This window comes from Capsicum annuum, chromosome 4 (genome assembly GCF_002878395.1).
Source record: "Capsicum annuum cultivar UCD-10X-F1 chromosome 4, UCD10Xv1.1, whole genome shotgun sequence".
Lineage (NCBI taxonomy): Eukaryota > Viridiplantae > Streptophyta > Magnoliopsida > Solanales > Solanaceae > Capsicum > Capsicum annuum.
In genome coordinates, this window is record NC_061114.1 from 149,522,177 (window position 1) to 149,530,306 (window position 8,130).

Consider the following 8,130-nt stretch of genomic DNA (forward strand, 5'->3'; position numbering starts at 1 on the left):
AAATCTAGAAAACTTTAAACTAGGAAACTTTTAAACTAGGAAACCTTTAAACTAGGAAACTTTAAACTAGGTAACTTTTAAACTAGGAAACTTTAAACTAGGAAAGTAAAAGTTTCCAAATTTAATCAAAACACACGTGGGACCAGTCATTTTACTTTGGGCTTGGACTTGAATCATAAAATATGTGTAACACTTAGCCCATGCTTCTCCGTAATTCTTGGACTCATTCTTGGGCTCTTATTCCATCATAAGCATCTTCTTGATTCATATTGAAGCCCGTCAATCTTAATGCAAGTGGGCTAATCTGGATGCTATCATTCCCCCCTTCTTGAAAATAACCCATCCTCGAATTTGAATCTCACAAAATCAAGAAGATATGAAATAGTAAACAACATCCATTACTTGAAAACAATAATGGTAAGAACAAAACGAGATAGTGACCATGTGTCCACTTAACCCAATTAATCCTTGCATGTATAAATACACCTTTATAAAGTATGTGGACATCATCATCATCATCCCAATAGAAAATTCTCTTCCTTGTATGAGCACAACAATATTCACATATAGATGACATAAGGAATGATATGTGCCTCTCCAATTTAGCTCTATCAATAAATCACTCCATGTATTTAATCTTATGTAGAAATGGAATAATATCACCTTGTGTTTCTTTGCTCATTAGTGTTAGATCCACATCTGCCTTGTTGGACTTCTTGTCATAAATCTTATCTTGGATAAGTTCAAAATAATTATCTTTACTTATATCCTTCTCATGAACAAGCACTTACTCAATGGGACATGTAGATTCAACCACCTTAGTTTTAAGTTCAACCAATGAAGACTTTTCAATGCAAACTTTTTCATGAGTACCTAAAGGAGAGTCAAAGCAACTAAAAGAAGAAGTAGGAACACTAAAGTTAGAGTAAAAAATAACCTCACTCAAACTCCCTTGTTTTTCTTTCTCTACCTTATTATTATCCCTCTCTTTATTTTTCTCATGATTATCTCTCTTTTATTTTCTCTTGACCTTACTTGACATCCCATTCTCTTCACACAACACAACCTTTCTTGTTTTCTCTCTGGGAATAATCAACATACACTCCCTTGTTCCTATCGTTCTTTTCTCTTTCAAATTTTTTCATTGCTTCTTTCACACGTTTATAATCTTCATAAGGTTGGGATGGAGTTAAAGGTATGAGTTTATATTTTCTTTTGTTTAGCTTAAGAGAAAATCTATTCTTTCCCTATCATAAATTGCATTTCTATCAAATTTCCATGGACGCCCAAGCTTGATATGACAATCTTGTGTTGGAATTATATCACAAAGAACATTATCAGATTACCTTTCAATGGAGAAAGAAATCATACATTGCTTAGTCTCCTTAAGTTCACCAAAATCATTTAACCATTGGAGCTTGTAATTTCCCTTACGTTTCATGCATGGAATTCCTAATTTCTCCACCGTATATGCACTTACCACATTAGCATAACTACCATTGTCAATACTCATTGAGCAAATTCTTACCTTTATTCCACATCGTGTATGAAAAATATTTTCTCTCTGTGCCTCATCAAGATCTCCCATATTAATGTGCATAATATTCCTAACTACCCTAAAAAAATTTCCCTCATTATTAGCAGCCACATCTATTCCGTCCTTACTCCCAATACCCTTTTCTACTTCTTCAACTTCTTCACTTTTTTTAATCTCATATTCCCCATTATATTTAATGATGATAACTCTTTTATTTGTACACTCAAACACCTTATGTCCCCTCCCTTGACATTTGTGACATTGTATAACACCAGAAAGAGTTGAAGTTCTTAAGTTAAAATCTTTATCTCCATCTTTGGCCTCTAATTTACCTTTACCCTTATCATCTTATGATCTCGGTATAATTTTATCCTTATAGATTGTCCATGACTTTCTTGGAGTTGTAGTAGACCAATTTTTCCATGATCCACTTTGTTGCTTCCTTTTATTTTGTCTTTTTACCTTTACATCCAACTCTACTAACTTGTCTAAATGAACATATTGTTGCAATTCTACTACATCAACAATTTCTCCATTTAACCTATTAAGAAACCTAGAAATAGTGGACTCTTCATCCTCATTACAATTGGCTTAGATCATAGCCATATCCATAGCCTTAAAATAATCATCCACAGACATAGAGCCTTGACTCAAATTTTGAAGGCATTTTTGCAGATCTCTTTGAAAGTGTGATGGCACAAAGCACTTTCTCACAGCCCTCTTCATCTCATCCCATGTTGTAATAGGAAGCTCTCCGTTGTCTAATCTATTTCTGCTAATTTTCTTTCACCAACTAGCAGTCTAGTTTAAAAACTTAATCAAGTTTAACCTTCTTAGCTTCAGAGTAGTTATGACAGTGTAAGATGGCCTCTACCTTACTCTCCCAATCAAGATATAAGTCTGGATCTCTCATTTCTTTGAAATCAAGCATCTTCATCTTAATTCTACTAATATTGTCATCTTCAACCCTATCTCGTGGTGCTCTCATTTATTTCTCCTTTGGTAAGCATCCTCTAATGCATCGTCATAGTCGCCAAATGGATTCTCATCTTGGTTGAACTGAGGAACTCAAACCGCTTGTCTCCTAACTTGAGGCATCGAGTTTTGATGCATTTTTCTTATATCAGCCATGTTCACTGGGTCAAGAGGATTTTGGGTGACCTATAACACACCGAGTTGAGTGGAAATCCTTCTAAATGCCTTGGCTATGTCATTGTTTTGAGTTCGAGCATCAGTATCCTTTTGAGACATCTCCAAAATTAAAGGAAAACAATCTCTCACTTGGACATTTTTTTATCTCTCCATTCTTACCTTTTCACTCAATTACAATCTTTAGTTGATTCCTTTAGGATTTATGTATTAGCCCTACTAGTAGCAATCCCTTTAGAAGTAAGAAGTAGAGAGAAAAAGAAATCACCAACTCCCAGATGGATTGGATTTGGTGAGACAAAAAAAAACACCAATTTTTTTTAGAAAATCTAGATTTTCTCCTATTCTTGGTTTTCCTTCTTGATGTTGGTAAACAAGAGACACAATAAATTTGGAATTTCTTGATTAGCAAGCAACCTTTTTTTTTTAAATCAACTAAAAGGGAAAAAAAGTAAAGGAATTTTTTTATGGGGCTACAAAACTCCCAAGAATTATCAATAACGAAACCTTGATAGAACTGTTCTGATACCACTTGATAAGAATCGGGTTACGCAAATAAAAAAGAAAATAATGCGGAAGCAAAAACCCTAAGATTAAAGACAAGAAATTAAAGATAGATAAAATTTGAGAATAAATCCACAATTTCGAGGTTAAGTGCTAAGAACCCTGATTGATCTTAGTATTCAAAATTAGTGGATTAAAACTAATTATAATACTAATAGAGTAAATTCAAGAACCTACATCCAAAGGTGATTTAGACCACTATTTTAAGAAATTAAAGACAATAATAAGGATAAGACTAATCACCTTCTTTAATTAACTTTAATAGAAACCAAAGAAATCAAGTTAAGAATTAATCTTACCTCCTAAAAGATCATTCTTAAAAGGTTGCAAGATAAATCCCAAGTAGCCACATACAAAGGTGTAAATAAGAGTAACTCTCAATTAATAATAATATTGTCTAATTGAAAATAACAAAATCTATCCCTATATATAGGAAAAAACCTATCCCAAATAACATGAGATTCGAATTCTACTTTTATGGAAATAAATAAATCTAGGAAACTTTTTAACTAGGAAACTTTAAACTAGGAAACCTTTAAACTAGGAAACTTTAAACTAGGTAAATTTTAAACTAGGAAACTTTAAACTAGGAAAGCAAAAGTTTCCAAATTTAATCAAAACCCCTATGGGCCCAATCTTCTTGCTTTACACTTGGAATTGAATCATGAAATATGTATAGCACTTAGCCCATGCTTCTCCATAATTCTTGGACTCATTCTTGGGCTCTTGATGAGTGGTGATTTTACCACTCATTTGCACCAAACATTTGTGCACACTACTATGTTTTGTATAAGAACATGGGACATTATCATAATTTAAATACACTAATATCCAAATTTTTTAGATATATGGTTGAAAAGGTGAAAATATGTGGATTGGAGCTAAAAATAGATCAAATGGAAGCAAAAAAAGTGCAGTTGGAGACCTGGAGCAGTTCAACCTTAGTTAGCGTGACCGTGGTCCTCAGGCTGCAGTCACGGTTAGTCAAGATGGTTAGCATAATATGATCATAGAGCACAACTATGATCATATAGCCGTGGTGGCTGTTGAACCTATGCGATCGTATTTTAGTGGGAATATGACCCAGGGCAGTTTTGTAAAATTGCATTGACGAATCCCAAACTTTATATTGGGAAAAAACCTTTCTTTTTTGGTTATTGCTTACCTCATAGACTATTTTGAATTGAAAAAATAAACCCTAATTGGGCAAGTGTGTAACTAATTTTGGAGGCTTGACTTCTTAGTAATTTTGTGAAGAATGAATGGTTTGGATAATCTTTATGGTATATCTCTCATTACTTTCTTCATAAGTAGCTAAGTAATTTAGTCTTGGAATTATGTTGAACTAAAGTTTAATTGTGTGTGGGTGTTGTCGTGCTTGCATAATTGTTAGTTGTTGAGTACGGACTCCACAATTGCTTGAATTTATGAGTTGAAAATTATGGGTGAAAACCCCAAATATCCAAATGGGTTTGATGGGTGAAAACTCCAAACTCTAGAAACCCTTCATTATTCTTGAAAGAGGGATCAAGGTGAACAGGAGGTAACCCATAACATCCTTGATAGAGGGTTATATTGGGACAAGGAAATGGTGGACAATTAAGCCTATGGTTTACTACCTCTTGCAATCTTAGAAATAAGTGTATTGGGAATGTAAATCATGTCAACAACATCATCCTAGAAATAGGGATACTTGATTGGGTTGTGGGTGATTACGAATTGCACACTTGTTAGGTGCTCGAAAGATCCAATGGGTAAAGTTTTTGTGGTTTTATTGAAATATTAACCACAATGATCTTGACCTAGCCTATCCTTTAGTTAACAATTAAATTTCATATTAAACTATCATCAACCCACATGTTTTTACTTTTTGGTAGACATTACCCCAATATCTCCTCAAACCTTGATTTTAAATCAAAAGTGTCATATTCATGCATTGTTAGTAAAAAATCATTACAAACCCATCCCAAACTAATTCCCCTTATTTTATTTTACTTGTCATGTTATTTAGCATTTGGGTAACCTTTTAGTAATTAGAGCACCCATAGGACTTGAAATTTATAATTCCCTCCTTATGGATTCGACCTCAACGTGAGTTGGGTTATGGACAACGACCACCTCACCGTTCAAACATGGGAGTGAGTTGAGCATTATCAAAATAGAACCGTTGCTGGGGAGTAGAATATCGATTTTACTTATGCGCTGTGATTCTTACTTGGGAATACCAGGGGTGGTATAATTTACTTTATTTGTTATTTTTGAATTTTCTTTTTCGGCGATCGAAGTGTTAATGAAACAATGAGTGAAAATGCACGCAACATGGGCCCATTTGATGGTCCCCTAGATGACGAGGGCCAACTAAATGAAGCAGGACAAACAAGTACAATTCATATCCCACCAACTAATGGGAACAGAGTCTTCCTTGTGACTAGCATCATGTTCACATGATGCAAATGAAAGGATTGTACGGGGGTCAAGCCTTTAAGGACCCAAATATATATTTAAAGAATTTCATGGGAGTGTGTGCACTATTTAATATAGCACACATTACTCAAGAATCCATTTAGCTTCGCCTCTTCCCATTCTCACTAATGGGTGAGGTGATTTTATGACTCCGCTCACTTCCACCCAGCTCAACTACATCTTGGGATGAGCTTACTATGGTGTTTCTTGATAGATAATTCCCATAATCTAAAATGCTTCAAAAGCAGGGCGAGATTGTGAATTTTTAGCAAATAAATGGAGAGCTTTTGTTTGAAGCTTAGGAATGGTTTAATGGAAAATTGGTCCAATGCTCTAATCATGAAGTCCCAAAGAAGATGCTTCTTGACATCTCTACTGTGACCTTGATCCATCAAACAAAATGGTGGTGGATAATATGGCGGGTGGCTCAACAGTGAAGATGCACCACCATGCGACCTTTCTATTGATAGGAGAAGTGTCAAAGAAAAAGCGGGGTTGTCATACCCGGGATACCAAAGTTCCCAAGATCCCTTGCACTACTTCCATGGTCGATGATGAATAAAGAAAGTGAAATAAAGAAAAGAACAAAACCATGGCAAAAATAATGACCCAACTTGAACTCTTAACAAAGCATGTTATGGGTGCACCCATGAAAATGGTAAATGTTGTAGCATCAAAATCTTATGAAGATGATGAAGAAGCAAAGAAGTTGGATAAGGAAATTTAGTATTTGGCTAACTACTCGGGGGTTTTCGCCTCGCCTATCAAAGAAAAGCTGGGAATAAAGGTTGGATGGTCCACGAGCAGGATTGAAATTAGAGGGATAAAGAGCGTGATTATAACCGTTATGTTCCCCCTTATGATCAAGCTAAGATCAAGGAATCAAGTGCCATCGACCCCAAAAAATTCAAGACCGAGGATGTGTTTGCAAGAATATTGAATAGAGTGGAAGGTATAGACAAAATGGTCCATGAGTTGCAAGGTGATTTCTCTCAACTATCTTAAACTATGGTGTCTCATTCCTCTTTTATCAAACAATTAGAAACCCAAATTAGGAAAATCTTCATACAACTAAATGCTAGGCCTAGAGGTGGACTCCCTAGTGACATGATTGCTAATCAAAAGAATGATGCTCAAGTTATAAAAATTATCACAATGAGTGGAAAGATGCTTGATGAACCCTCTAAAGAAGAGTTGAGTGAGAAAATTCCCAAAGCTAAAGCAAAAGAGGTGTTACCTCAAAGTCAAGAAGAAAATGATAAGAAGGAATTTGATGAAAGCGACGAAGAAGTGGTTGAGGTTAAAAAGCCACAAAGTAAAGCAAGGCCCACAATCCAAGTTCTTCCCCCATTCCCTCAAAAATTGCATAAAAATAGAAAGATGACAAATTGAGGAACTTCATGGTAAAACTTAGTAATCTATCGATAAATATCTTATTGCTTGAGGCGATCTAAGAGATCCCAGAATACGCTATGCTAATAAAAAAGTTGATATACAAAAAGAAACTTATTGAAGGTGACACCATTGAGGTCACTCATAGGTGTAATTCTATTATGGATAGTAAGGTTGCGGAAAATAAAATGACCCCGGAGTGTTCACCATTCCTTAAACAATCAGGATGTATGAGTTTGCAAAAGCTCTATGTGATTTTGGTGCGAGCATCAGCTTAATGCCTTTTGTCATCTACAAGAATCTTGGATTGGATGACTCTACCCCGACATCTATGTGAATCTTAATGGCAGAGAAGTCTGTCAAAAGGCTGGTGGGAATTTTGTTTGATGTCATTGTTAAAATGGACAAGTTTATACTCCCGGTGGAATTCGTGGTGTTGGATTATGAAATGGACCAAGAGGTACCTATAATCCTTGGTCATCTTTTTTTAGCCATTGGAGGAGCCATTGTTAATTTGGAGATGGGGGGAATGAAGTTTAGGGTACAAGAGAATGAGGTCTCTTTCAAAATATGCAAGACAAAAAAGTAAATCATGGATCTCCAAGTTGTTTCCATGGTGGATATGGAGAGTGAGAGGGAAAATGAGGAAGAACTTAAGGACTCACCTTCAATATGGATGGAGAAAGATGTCGTGCCACAATGGTAACTAAGGTTCTAGGTGGGAGAAAACCCACAAATTCCATGAAAGTGGCTCTTATCCTTTCTTTTATGTTTTTGTAGTATACATGTTATCTTTTGCATATAAATAACTCAGGAATTTGTGGCACTATGGAGTGCATTGGATGAGCTTGACAAGGGGAAAGTGTGCATTTTTTGCATTGAAAATTGAACAGGGAAAAAATCTATAAAAACTGAGCAAAGAGCTGAACAGGGGAAAACAAGGAGCAACACTGCTCTCAGTTACTGCGACTATGATCCCCAAGCGTGATCGCGGTCACCTGTGTGTCTCTGATAATGGTCACCTG

General features: G+C 35.5%; 1 non-coding gene across 1 annotated transcript; it reads right to left on the reverse strand.

The window, feature by feature from the left end:
• Positions 1 to 5,953: 5,953 nt before the first annotated feature.
• On the reverse strand, positions 5,954 to 6,059 carry LOC124898291. The gene has a single exon (XR_007055266.1). It is a non-coding gene; the product is annotated as a small nucleolar RNA R71 (small nucleolar RNA).
• Positions 6,060 to 8,130: the final 2,071 nt, after the last annotated feature.